The 14205-nt window shown below is 33.6% G+C and overlaps 1 pseudogene across 2 annotated transcripts; it reads right to left on the reverse strand.

Moving 5' to 3' along the window:
* Positions 1 to 3564, reverse strand: LOC137716448 (VQ motif-containing protein 4 pseudogene; annotated as a pseudogene). 2 transcript variants are annotated; one of them, XR_011065676.2, is made up of 2 exons: positions 2428 to 3564; positions 1 to 395 (listed from the first exon to the last, which is right to left on the reverse strand). The product of XR_011065676.2 is annotated as a VQ motif-containing protein 4 pseudogene, transcript variant X1 (transcript). The 2 variants fall into 2 exon arrangements; XR_015960528.1 differs by lacking the exon at positions 1 to 395 and adding an exon at positions 452 to 2114.
* Positions 3565 to 14205: the final 10641 nt, after the last annotated feature.

A 14205-nucleotide genomic window follows, 5' to 3' on the forward strand; every position in this document is an offset into this window, starting at 1 on the left:
TTTTTCTTTGATAAATATCAAGATATCCAATTTCCATTAAAATCCAAAACTGGTTCAACAATCCAACAAAAGCAAGACTACTTGTCAATTTAAAACAGGTAGATAAAAGATAAAATTTTCATGCATCATCAAATTGCAAAAGATAAACAAAAAAGAAAGAACTTTAGCGGTTTTTCAGTTCACTGCACCTACTTCTTGGGCACGCCGCACACACTATGACAGAAATTGAGTGTTAAAAAAGGAAAAAAGAAAAAGTCTTAACATTTTCTCTGCAGCTTTAATATGCTAATTCAAATTGTACTTTAATTTTTTGCTTTCTTCCTCCTTTCGTTCTCAAGTGTCATAAGAGTAACAGAAAGCCCCACTTTCTGGTTTCTTGTTTTTCTTTCTTGCATCTACACGTTAAGAAAGTTGTTATTCTTCCCAGTCAACTGAGTCGACATCACAAACATTACAAACTCATATTTATATGGGAAAGATAAACATACAGAGAAAGAATGTCTGATTGTCCAACCCTAAATTTATTTCCCTAGTTGTATATACTGCATATTATTTCAGCATATGGTAAACTTGTACATAAACGGAAAAGGCCTCTAACGATAAAAATCCCAATACTCTTCCTTTCATGTAAATTGAAATGAAAGTTGGAGGGAAAAGTCTCCACGATGAGGTTATTGGGAGCAGAAATGACAAGTACACGCCCTTTCTTCTTCTATACACTTATATTTAATCATGTTCGTTGTTTACGTTTGACTTATTCAATCTGAAAAATAAAAAAAATAAAAAAAAAGATGTGAAAATCTAAATATGATGTGTAAAAATCAGCTCTCTATTGAGATATAGGCTCATATAGCAGTTTACTCTCACTATCACGAAAGAAACCCTCGTTGCGTGTAAGTTTATTTTATTTTATTTTTCTAACAAAAGCTATGTTCTTCATAAGTGAGTACTACCACGAAAGAAACCCTCCATCGGTTATTTCAGACAAGGTTTTAATAAGATAAACTCTGAAATACGTACAATAATCCTTGAATTACATGTATCTGACAAATGAGTGTTGCCTATATTTTGAGCTATTTGTACAAAGCAAAACAAATAAACTCATGTAATTCGAGGATTTGTGCAGCACGAAGCATACTAAGCCTGCATTAATAAAAAAAAGGACTTGTGCGCTCAATCCTCACAGTGACTTTGAGTAATTGATGCATTGTGATTATAAGAAATGTCAAGGCTTAGGTCGCATGCATGCGTAGACAACTAAACGTAGCATAATACACCGAATATAAATGCTTCCGACAACTTTGTACTATTTCTTCAACAAAAATAAGAGTCAATATTTTGGGTTTTAATCATGTTTTCCCTCTCCCCAAAAATCTCTCCTTAAGGAAAAGAAAAACGATATTTTCTAGATCATACTACATTGAATTGTTTTGTGAGTTGCAAAATATATGAGTACAGTAAATATACTAGAAAAGTCATTTTCGCATCTTATTTTCTCTTCCTGCACTCTTTTCTTTTATCTTTGGTTTTTAAATCGAATACGTAAAAGAAAAATAAAAAGAGAGATATATAAAAAGAAGTGGAGAATGTTCGAAATCACTACTATTAATGCATTAGCTAGCTCAACAATTTCAACAGCTCACAGGTCACGAACAACATGACCATATGGTTAGGTGGAAGTTTCATATATGTATGGCCTTAGATTAAACGGGAAATGTGGTCCTCCTCACTCCTCAATGGAGGGGGGACCCTAGAAGAACCCTTCAACAAGTTGAATCTACTCTAAAAATGTACCAATTAAATTATAAATTCCAAATTACATACCCTTGACTCTGGTTAATTTATGAGTAAAACTTAACATGTGACGAAAAACAAAAATAAATAAAATTTAACAGTAATTTCTTTTATTGCAGGCCTAAGTTTTAACCAAGTTAGTAAGAGTAGTGTGCTACACTTTCTGTACTTAAATTCGAATCTCCTTCTCGTAGTTTAAATGAGCTTAGTGTAATTATAAAAGAAAAAATAACTGAAACTTCTTATTGTTGATTGTCCACTCCAACAGCCACACCCCTCATCTTTTGAAAAGTCCTCTCCGATCCTACCACACACACATGCTGAGAAGAACAAAAGAAAATGCATTTTGCAATTGAATGAAATGCTAAACTAATGAAGTGGTAAAATTAAAATTCATATTCCCATTCATATATGCTCACTCAGATTCCAATAGAAAATTGATTTTCGATCTTCCTTAATTTGGTTCTATAGAAATTAAAAAAAAAAAAAAAAAAAAAAAAAAAAAGCCATAAAAGTTGCAAAACAAAAAATATAGAAGGAGAAAAGAAGTTGGAGGAGGAAGTTGAAGGCTAAGCTTTTTAGCATTTTTATGGAAGAGATATGAAATTGTACAATTAAAACAAAGATCTGTACCTGTCATTGAAAAATCATCCAAAACCCATTAATCTTCACTTCTCCTGACGATCATTTTAATCAAAACCCACTCGCAGTAAATATTACTTACTACACATCTCTCTCTCTCTCTCCTCGTCATTTGATCAAGAAGACGACCCAGAAACTCTCGGCGAAGTGACCGGAAACAGAGGCAGAAGCCGCGGCTCCGGGTCTCTCAGAGTCGTCGTAGCCCTCGGCGACGGGTGCAAGTAAAACCCTTTCTCCGCAATCGCCCTGTCCTCCTCCGACGAAGAATTTCCCAGTGACGGCGACGACGCCGACTTGTCGAACTGGTCGTTCAACGGCGTCACCGGGCTGAGGGTGAGTGACGGAAAGTCGAGCAGGCTCGGGGAGAGTATCTCCTGATGACGTGGAGAAAACCCAGAAGCCGATTTGAAGTTGGGGATGAGGGTGTTGATCATGAGGGTGTTTTTGAGATTGGTGCTCCGCCGCTCGTAGAGCTTGAAGCCCTGCTTTTTCGGTGGGGCGGTTTTGATTGGTGGGATGTTGAAGTTTTTGTTGGAGGGTGGCAAAATTGTTGGATCTTGGTGGTGGTGGTGGTGGTGGTGGTGGTGGTGGTGGTGGCTGTTGTGGTGGGCGGCGGCTGTGGGTTTGGGGGAGGACTGGTGAGTGACAGTTTCCGAGGAGCCGGTGAGCATTTGGACAACATGTTTGAAGTTCGAGGAGTCAGCTTGGACAAAGGTTGTCGGGTAGGGATTGGAGTCAGATCTGGGAGTTGAGACTTTCGGGGTTGTCGGGATTTGAGTCGCCACCGCCGGGCTGCTGCTGCTGCAGACGCTGCTGTTGGCGTTGGTGGTCATGCCATTGTTGTTGCTCCTCGGCGAGTTTATAGGGGAATACGAATACGGCTTCTCTCTGATTTCTTGAGGTCTTGAGCTTGTGATGTATTCCATTTGGAATAGGTGGGTGTTTTGTCACTGCCACGGCTACCAAAAACCGCTCTGCGACTCAAGAAAAATAGAGAGAGCTTGCTTTAAGATGGGGTTTGGTTGCAACTTGGAAGAAGACCCTGGAAGAGTGAAAAACAAGGCTTTCGGTTTTTGGTTTTGGCTTTGAAATGGGAAAAAGAAAAGAAAATAGAAAGACAAAGAGGGTTGTTGCTTATTTGCTATGTTTTGTTTTCTTATGGTTGAATATTGCCATTTTCTCTCTCTTTCTTCCTTTCTCTTTTTCTTCTTTTATTGTTTGATGGAAATGTTTTTTAAATTACTCTAACTTACGAGAATGAAACTAAGAGGGTGTATTCAATTGAGATTTTGAGATATTTTAATTTTTTGTTCAAATTCATGAGTATTTAATCAGTATTTTAAATGATTCTTTGAAAGTCGGGGATGTATTTAATTATGATTTTAAAAGAGTTTATAACATCTCAAATGTATGCATGTGTATTCAATTGAGAATTTGAGAGACTTTAATGAATTTATAAATCTATGGATTTTTAGTTTAGGGGGGTGTATTCATTTGGGATTTTAAGGGAGTTTTAATTCTTTTAATGAATATAGGGGTATTCAATCAGGATTTTAAGTGATTATCTGAAATTCAAGGTGCATTCAATTAGAATTTAAAGATAGTTTATTATAATCTTTAGAAATCTGGGAGTATTCAATTAGGCTTTTAAATAAGTTTATAATATTCCAGGTGTATTCAATTAGAAATTGATTTTAAAGAATTTGAGAAAGTTGAGGAATTAGAGGAAATTGGAGAGATTTTGTAGTGTATTTTAAGCATCCACAAATCTCACCTCTCCCCATAAGATTTCAAGGGAATTGAATCAAAATTTTATAAGGAATATTTACAAATCAATTAAACTCCACAAAAATCCATGTATTTATAAATTCATTAAAGTCTCTCAAATTCTCAATTGAATACACTAATTGATTTGTAGAGATTTCATATAAAATTTTGATTCAATTCCCTCGAAATTTCATGAGAAGAGGTGAGATTTGTGGATGCTTAAAATACACTACGAAATCTCTCCAATTCCCTCGAATTCCTCAACTTTTTCAAATTCTTTAAAATCATTTTCTAATTGAATACACCTGGAATGTTATAAACTTATTTAAAATCCTAATTGAATACACTCGGATTTATAAGGATTTTAATAAACTAACTTAAAATCATGATTGAATACATCTTGAATTTTAGAGAATCACTTAAAATCCTGATTGAACATCCCTAGATTCACTAAAAGAATTAAAATCCCTCAAAATTCCAATTGAATACACCCCCCTAAATTTTGATTTTAAAGAATTTAAAAAAATTGGGGAATTCGAGGGAATGTAAGAGATTTTGTAGTGTATTAAGCATTCTCAAATCTCACTCATTCCCCTGAGAAATTAAGAGAATTTACTTAAAATTTTAAATAGATTTTCTAAAAATCAATTAAACTCCATAAAATTCATGGTTTTATAAATAAATTAAACTCTCTCAAAATCTCTTTTAAGAGGTTTTAATACTATATTACTATTCTTATTTACTTACAAGTGTAAAATTTCAAATTCAACAAGAATGTTAATATTCAATTATAGTTGAATCACGGTGGGACTTTCACCTCTTTCACTATTTTTACAATAAATTATTATTGCATAAAATTTATTTTATTAAAAAATTTGAAACTAAAATATTAAAAAAAATTAAATATGGTCAATTGACTTTAACTTACGTCTTTCTTTATTTCTTTTCTGAGTAGTTGGACTAGAGATGCCCCTTTTTCCTCTCTCGGTGGTGGATTTTTCTTTTTAGGTGTTTGGAGTGAGGTTGGGATGGAGGAGGGAGGTGATTGGTTGGATTGGGAATTTGAAGGGCGTGAGCATGTGTGTGCCACCAATGGGAAACTTATCATCATATCAAGGACAAGAGTGAGAGTGAGAGAGGCATTGACTTCAGAGCCCTGACTGCAGACTTCAGACTGCAGAGAGGCTCTTGTGTTGTGTGCTTTGCTCTGTGTGATGGGATTGGAGAAGATGATTGAAACACACATGTGATCACATCACAATCACCTCCCTAATACATTCACCGTCACGCGTCCTTGGGGGGTTTGTTTCCCACGCTCCTCCCTTTTCTTATAAGATGTTTTAACGAAACATTCTCGGTACTGTTCACTTTTAACGAAAATGATATTTTTATTCTAAAAAGTCAACCTGGTACTATTCACTTACAACATTTTTTTATCATTTTGAATAAAACTCAAAGTTTTCAAATCATTTTCATTAACTCTTCTTTAATTATTATCAATATCAATATCAAATAGTTAACCCAAACAAAATTTTACATACCAAGAAAAGTTTCATCTCATCATCAGTATTGTATTGACATTTAAAAAATTAAAGAATTAAAAACTTTTTTTATGCAATAATTACTTATCCAAAATAAATAAGACTAGGCAAATATGAAATATGTATTTTTTTTTTTTTTTAATGCACTCAAATTTAATTTTTCTACATTTAATTTTTATTAATCTAAAATAGAATATTGCTAGTATAAAATGAACACATGAATAAATAAGATTTAAATATCTATTCTGAATCAAAGGGCCGTTCTTGTTATTTTGTTTTCTCATTGCTAAAGAATTGTTCATTATTTTGTTTTTATTTTTATTTTTTTATTACTATAAATCTAAAATATAAACTTGTTGTCTACTCGTATCATAACACGTGGAATTTTAAAGGCATCAGAACATGCACCATTTTTCTACACCGAAAATAACATGTCCATAAGCTCGACCCACATTAGATATCAGTATAATAACTAAAAAATGCACCACAATGTATAATCACAATGTACAATTACACTAAGCCAATTAGCTTTGAGTGTCACTTCTCTTTTCAATGTTAAAAGATGTCTTAAGTTTATATCTTGCATCTCCAATAATAATAAATAAAAATACTATTATAGTGATATTCGTGAGCCAAAATTAATGCCAAATATCCAGAATACGACACGCGAATTTTTTTTTTCAAAGAAGACAAGAACGCCTTCTTTAAATGGGTAGGGCCCACAAACATTTTCCTGCACAGTCCAACATTGTTGGAGGCTTCAGTAGCAGACTACAACATCATCAAGCTCATCTTCTCGCGGAAAGGAGGAAAAGTTTTAATTACTAAATCCTATCTTTAATATACTTATAATTGAAGATCAACTCAAACAAGTAAGGAATCCTCATCACAATCAATTAAGGATACTTCCATCGTCATCTCGAGATAATTAGTATCTTTGGGATTATTCTTTCCTCATTCATCGTACAGATGACACACCTTGGTCAATGGGAAGCCGCCATGTGTAGGGCAAAACCCTAACCCTATGGCCGACCATCTCCCTCTAAATACCCCATCTCCATCAATTCATGGTAAGCTTTTGTGACGCAATTAAGCCCTAGACACTCACTCTTTTTAGAGAGAGATCCATTGGCCAAATCCCCCTCACCTCGTGGGTGCATGAGGCTTTGGCTCTGATCAAAGATGTTTATCTCTTTTGTATATACAAATTCGTCAAGACTGAAGACAACGAAAATTTGCTACCACAATACTATACTAATATATCTGTAATAAAAAAAACCCTAATCTTGAATCTTAAACTCATAAATCTCATAAGACATATGAAACTATTTATATACTCTTTGCCATCATTTGAAATTTGTTTTTAGAACTTATTAAGAACATAAAACTTGGATTTATAGACATTAAAATTGGATTTATTTTGGTGTGAGACTATCACAATGTGTATGACACTAGTTCGCACATAACCCCAAGTGAATCTCACATGTAGAGCCATTTTTTTTTTTTTAAAAGGGAGACAACTAGTGGCAAGTCATGGTTATCCATCCCTTCTGGGGCCAGGAAAACTCACACATGTAGAGCCATTTAGACGGAATAAAATTGATAGAAGGGTGAAAGAGAGTTGAATTTGTATTTCATAAACTACAATCAACCGTTATTTTCTCTAATTATTTTAAGGACAAACTTGGGTTTTAAGTTTCATGTAGTGGCACAACTTTTAGACTACATCTACATGCACGCAAGTTATTTAATTAGTTACCTCATCATCTCATTTGTGATGTCAAAAGTAAGATTCCAACGTAAAAAAAATCTCATATTTTATCATGTTAATTAATGTTATTATCTCCATTAACCCAAAGGTTATTAGTATTTTATATAAATCTTGGAACATGAATCAGTTCGGTTCCACGATGAGAGTAATGGTTAGATTCTAACTTTCATTTTCTCCAATCCAATTCTTAGTATGTTCCCTGCCCACATTACTTGTGGTTCTTATTTTGTTTGCACTTTAAAATATTGCAAAGAAATAAAAAGAAAAAGAATCAAATTCTAGTTATCGGAGTTGGGGTGGGAAGAGGGCAAGAAAAGTGGAAGGAGGGACCAAAAGTCCATTACACACATCTTCAACTAAGAAAATATATAAATAAAAAAAAATTCATAATGACAATCATTGTTGTTTGTAATGTGGACAAGTCTTTACTTATAAACATAGAAATTATTAGCTTAATTAACTTGTAAGATTTGATTAGTGTATATATAAGAAACCAACATAAGGTGAATAAATATCCCATTGCGATGTTAGAGTGGGACATGGGAAGGTTCAAGGACGGATACAAACTTGTTGGAAAGGTTAATTTGTTAGCTTTTTGGCTTATTATTAGTTAAGGGTATTTTTTTATGGGTAATGTTAGAGAGACTAAAATTTTAAAGAGTAAATTACATAAAACTACCTTAACTATTGGGTCAGTCACAGTTTTATACCCCATCTTTAAAAAATTTCAATGTCATACCTAGGGGTGGAAAAAATTCCCAAAAATCCCGAACCGAACCAAAAAAATCCCGATCCCAAACAAAAAATTTCCCAAACCGAAATTCCCGAAATTTTCTGGATGCTATCCCGAACCGATCCCAAAATTTCGGTATGGGATTTGAGATTGGCTTCTCGATATTTCGGGAATCCCATACCGAACCGAAAATATATAATATTAATTATTATATATATTATTCTTTTATAATTGATGCTAATAGTTTCTAATTCATGCTCTGCAACCTGGAATGCCCTACACCTTGCATATATTTTCATGTTTTGTTTGATATTCATGTGGATTTTATTATTGCTGCTGCCATGGCTGATGATTTTAGAAGGCTTGATTCTTTTGTCTCTCAACATATTGCCAAAAGGGTTTAATTAATTTGAATTTTGACTATGATAAAAACAGTCAGGCATGCCAGTGTTCAATTAAATGATAGTGTGAATGAAATGAAATTCCTAGTTCATGAATGTGTTCTTGAATTATATATTTGAAGAACAATTCATAATTTCATATTTCAATTTGGGATTCCCGATTTGTCCCAAAATCCCGAAAATATTTCGGGATTTCCGAAATTTGGGATTCCCGAAAATTTGGTTTGGGATTGGTCTTCAAATTTCCGTCCCGAAAAATTTTGGTTTGGGATTCGGGATACTAGTTTCGGTATGGTATCCCATACCGAACCACCCCTAGTCATACCTCATCTACAAATTTTTTACAATTTCATACATTTTGTCAGTTTTTTGTCAATTCTTCCGTTAAATAGTGATGTGGCTTGAGACAGGCCCACTCTTTGTTAAAATTTAATTAAATATTAAAAACTAAAAAAAAATCATTTAATATATATATATATTTTTTTTTTTTGCATGGGGACCCACCCCTTATCCCTTCATCCTTTCTTCCCCCTCTCGTCTTCCCCAAACCCAAACCCAAATCCCACCCACCCCTTCCAGCAATCTCATTCACCACACCCAACCCAAACCCAGAACCCGGCCGACATTACTCCGGCTTTGACCGTTGTCGACTGCATCATCTTTAGCATCAATTTCACATTTTCGCTCGCTCTTCTTCTTGTCGTGGACCCAATTTTGCGACCGTTGCAGTGAACAGATCAAATGGGGACAGACCGGAGCGGGCAATCAGCGAGTTGGGGCCGGTCCGACTAGTCGCATTTGAAGGTCACGCGGACGAGCCAGAATTGCAACTCGTTGACTAGCTGGTGGGTGGAGACTGAAAGGTCGAGGAGGAGGGTGGGTTTGGTGGAGAGGCGATCGTGCTGGATGCACAACCACACGTGGCCGCATCGGTGGCTGAAGATTATGCCGATGACCATGAATTTTAAAGGGCCGGTCTACTGGGGCAAAATCGCCACGTCGTCATTTTGGGTGGTTGAGGTGGATGGCTGTGCAAATGAGAGAAGGGATAGAGGGTCAGGGGGTGGGGTGAGGGAATGATGGATGCGCAGATAAGAGAGATGAGGGAGGGTCGGGAGGGGGGTTGGGTGCAGATGGGATTGCTGGAAGGGGTGGGTGGGATCTGGGTTTGGGTTTAGGGTAGACGGGAGGGGGAAGAAAGTGTGAGGGGATAAGGGGTGGGTCCCCATGCAAAAAAAAAAAAGAAAAAAAAAGATTTTTTCTTTTAGTTTTTAATATTTAATTAATTTTTTAATAGAGAGTGGGCCCCGTCTCAAGCCACGTCACTATTTAACATAAGAATTGACAGAAAATTGACAGAAGGTATGAAATTGTAAAAAAATTGTATATGAGGTATGACATTGAAATTTTTTTAAAGATGGGGTATGAAACTGTGACTGACCCAATAGTTGAGGTAATTTTATGTAATTTACGCAATTTTAAACCAAATTATGTAAACTAAATGATGAGGTTGTTGATAATTGGATTATTAATTGTGTGCTTATTTCTTATTGGTGACACATCATTTGGTTTGCAAATTTGGCTCTCCCTAGAATTATCCATTTTTTATATTTTGTGTATAGGATTTTTTTGTAGGTTAAATATTTGGATTTTTTTGTCTATTAAGATTACGGTTAGTTCTTTATAAATATGATGTTTTGTAATTCAGGTGATGTGAGTCTGGCAAGAAGTCTTTTTGGAGTGTGTAGCATTCTTGACAATTTTATAGTGTTTTAGCGTATCATGATTATCAACTGTTTTGCGTATTATGATTTTCAACTCAACTAATTAGAATGAGTTTACAATGATATATATACCAAGGGATGAGCAAGAAATAAATTAGTATAGAACTCACTATTCACGAAATTCGGACTAAGACCTCTTACTTACAAGTAAAAAAAAATACAACTAGATTGAACACTAAGTGAAAATTGGATTTAAAAGTTATGGTTTCTTGAAAGTAGCCATAAATATTTTCCTTCCTTTTGAAACCCGATCAACTCGCAAGGAGCTTCTAACTATTAATTATATGATGTGGAATCACAATTATTAACTTTGGTATCCCTAACATTATCCTTCCTAATAAGATTCACAATTATTAAATTTGGCAAAAAGATAATATTAGAAAGATCAAAATTTTAAACTAAATTTGTAAACCAAATGATGTATCACAAATAAAAAATTAATACGTTAATCAACACTTGAGTTATAATTCAATTATCAACAACCGCATAATTTGATTTGTAAAATTTAGTTTAAAATTTTGATCTCCTTAGTATTATTCGTGGCAAAATGATGGTTTTAATTATCAAGTAGGTCGCGAAGGGATGGTTACCAATGAGCAAATACCAGCAATGTGGAGTCTGTAGTGATCTTTCACTGTACTGAGTATTATTGCAGGACCAAATTTTCTTTTCTTTTTTGTCTAAATTTTCTGGATCCATAAACTTTTTATATCCCTATGTCAACAGGTTCATCAATGCAAAAAGGAATCTGAGGAGCAAAAGACAAAATAAAGAAGCTCTCATGTTGAAAATAGAGGGGAGATATGGACCCCCTCATTATGGGGGAAGGACATGCATGTTGTCCTTTGAGATGAGGATAGGGTTCATCCTAAATCCAGAGAGAGATTATAAAGAATATTATTGAAACTTTAAAATAGTTCAAACAAAAATAAATATGAGCCATCGATAATTAAGTTTAAAATTGGTTTACAGACCGATTTTTACTTCGAGTAATTTTATTACACTTTTTCTCCTCCTATAATACTAGTTTATTTCTAGCTTTCAAATTGAAGAAATCAAGGACGGTCAATAAAGAAAATGGTGACTTTGTATTAAACCAATACAAAGTTACAATGTTAACAATATATCAACAATATTTACACTAATTATAAAAGATTCGGCTTGTGTTCACCCTGTGTGGGAACCTACTTGTTCCCCAACTTATAATTAACGTAGTTTTGACATACAAACTTCATAATTGGAATCGCTCATTCTTTTTATAATCATGTAAAGATCTCATTTGCGAAAAAAATCATTCAATTAAGATGACTTTTACCCATTCATATGCATCAAACAAATAGAAGGTTCATCATTAATTAGGGTGCTAATTGTTATCGAAACTGTTGATTGTTTTGACATTTATTGACGGCCAAACAATATTCAAATTGAATGATTTTTTGCAAATGTGATCTTTAGTTGATGATAAAGAGAATGAATGGTTCCTATTATGAAGTTCATACATTGAAGATACGTTAATCATTGGTGGGAGACAAGTAGATTCCCCTATAGGAATAACGCAAGTTTTATCCAATTATAAATAGGTTAATCATGTATTACATTACATAAATGCATCTAATATAAATACAAATTATAAAATATGCCAGCTGACACATACTGTAGTTGACACGCCTTTTCTCATATTTTTTATATTTTGAAATAGGTCAATACAGATTTAGACAATGCATTGCAATTTATGTTATGCAGAATTTGTAAACCCAGCATTACAGTTTTTGCTTTATTATAATCAAATAAGACAATTATTAAATTTAAAAGGTCTATAAAAAAAAATTTCAACATTAAGTGTAACTAATCAAACATCCACTTGAATGCACAGAAAAACAGAACCACAAAACAAAAACTACATTGCAGACTTGCAGTGTCTGAATCTGCAACAAAACATGCAAGTTAACCTTTATTCCTCCAACTTTTCTAATACATTGGATAGAAATAAGTCAAATTTGAATTCAGAACTGACATTTCACTTCAACTTTTCATGTTCACTGGAGATGGTGTAAAGTTTAATTTGTTATCAATCAGTTCTTCGCGTGAGTTTTTAACGATTGAATAATATGTTGTAAATCTACCGTAAAACTTCTTGATTAAACAATTGATAAAACATTTAGTAGGACTAATGCTAACATATTTTATTATTCTGAAATGACGATATTGTATTCTAATCCAAATCACAGGAAAAGTTTTTCAAACTTTAAGTGCATGAGAATCATATTTGTACTTAGTTAATTTGGCTAATTAAACTCGCTTATGTAACTAATGCTAGCTAATGTTCGCTTTATTGTTTTGACCATACCTATTTTTCCAAGTTCACTATAAAAATTCAACATGTAGAGCTGTAAAGATTAAAGTGTATTCGTGTCAATATATATAACTTATCTTACACAAGTGCTGATTTAAAAATACAAAAGAAGTTGGGTTTTCTTGTGGTCCTCCCACATTTTGACAACATGAATTTTCATGATGTGTTAGTATTAGTGTGCTTCAACCCTAATTAAGGTCACTAATCGAAATGCAAATTAAACACATAGCTATTAGGTTCAAAACTTTTTCAACAATAATTATCTATAATATGTTTAATTAGGTCGGCCGGCTTGACCAAAGTGCATAAACAATGCAAATATTAGGTGGCATTTTTTGGTACTTCTTATGCTTCGAAAGGCGACAATTTTCATGAAGAATCATATAGCTTGATATTGCTGACTTTGTAGGGTCCGCCGACTTTGGTAGTCTTCTTGTTACCTCACCATCGCAGCCGGTGCACCTTAATGTTAGGCACATGTTGTTATTTTTTATTTTCTTCATACAAACCGGCCGCTAGTTTAAATTTAATTATCCCTTTTTTTTTTAATAACACTCAAACCAAATTTAAAAAATAAAATAAAATAAAATTTTGCAGGAGGCTGTGGGTATCGTATGAGATGAGAGTCTCGCCAGATTGAGTTAGACTAAAATTTGTCGACATTGAATTGGTTCAAATCGGAGACTGTCAAAGGGAATATAATACTGGTCCCTTCTTGTTTGAATTGCAGCATGCCTTGTCATCTATTTAAAGCTTCTCTCTCTCTCTCTTTTTTATTTTTTATTTTTTATTTTTATTTTTATTTTATTATTATTATTATTATTATTTTTAAGTTTTGGCTTTAAATATTTGTTTCGTAGGAAATAACTTTTTGAAATAAGTAATAGGTTTCAGAAGTAATATATATAAGGGAAACTTTGAATGCGATCCCTAACTATGAATATTCTTTGATTGAAACCTTGTTGGTTTTTAATTTTGATCAAAGTCTCTGAAATTAATATGATAATTTTTTTTCTATGTATGTTACTATATTTTTTAAATTAAAAATTAAAATTTATAGTTGTTTATTTAATGAGATTTTAAATAAAAAATCATAATTTGTGCGATTAAAAATATTGAAATATAAATATACTATTGTTTGTGCATGTGTATAAACATGGGTACATTCATCAAAAGGCTTTTTAGCCAAAATGGTCCCTGAGATTTGCATAACACATAACTTTGGTCCCTGAGATTTAAAATTAATAGAAATAGTTCTTGAGATTGTCCACCATCCATAATTTCGGTCATTCCGTTAAAATGCTCCATAAAGTTGAGGGTATTTTTGTAAAATCAGCCCACAACCCCTCCCTCAACCCTTTATTCCCCAAAACCACGCCCCCCACTAAATCAACAATGAGCTCAGTCTCTGGCCTTGGA

This window comes from Pyrus communis, chromosome 3 (genome assembly GCF_041283825.1).
Source record: "Pyrus communis isolate YQ-2024b chromosome 3, ASM4128382v1, whole genome shotgun sequence".
Lineage (NCBI taxonomy): Eukaryota > Viridiplantae > Streptophyta > Magnoliopsida > Rosales > Rosaceae > Pyrus > Pyrus communis.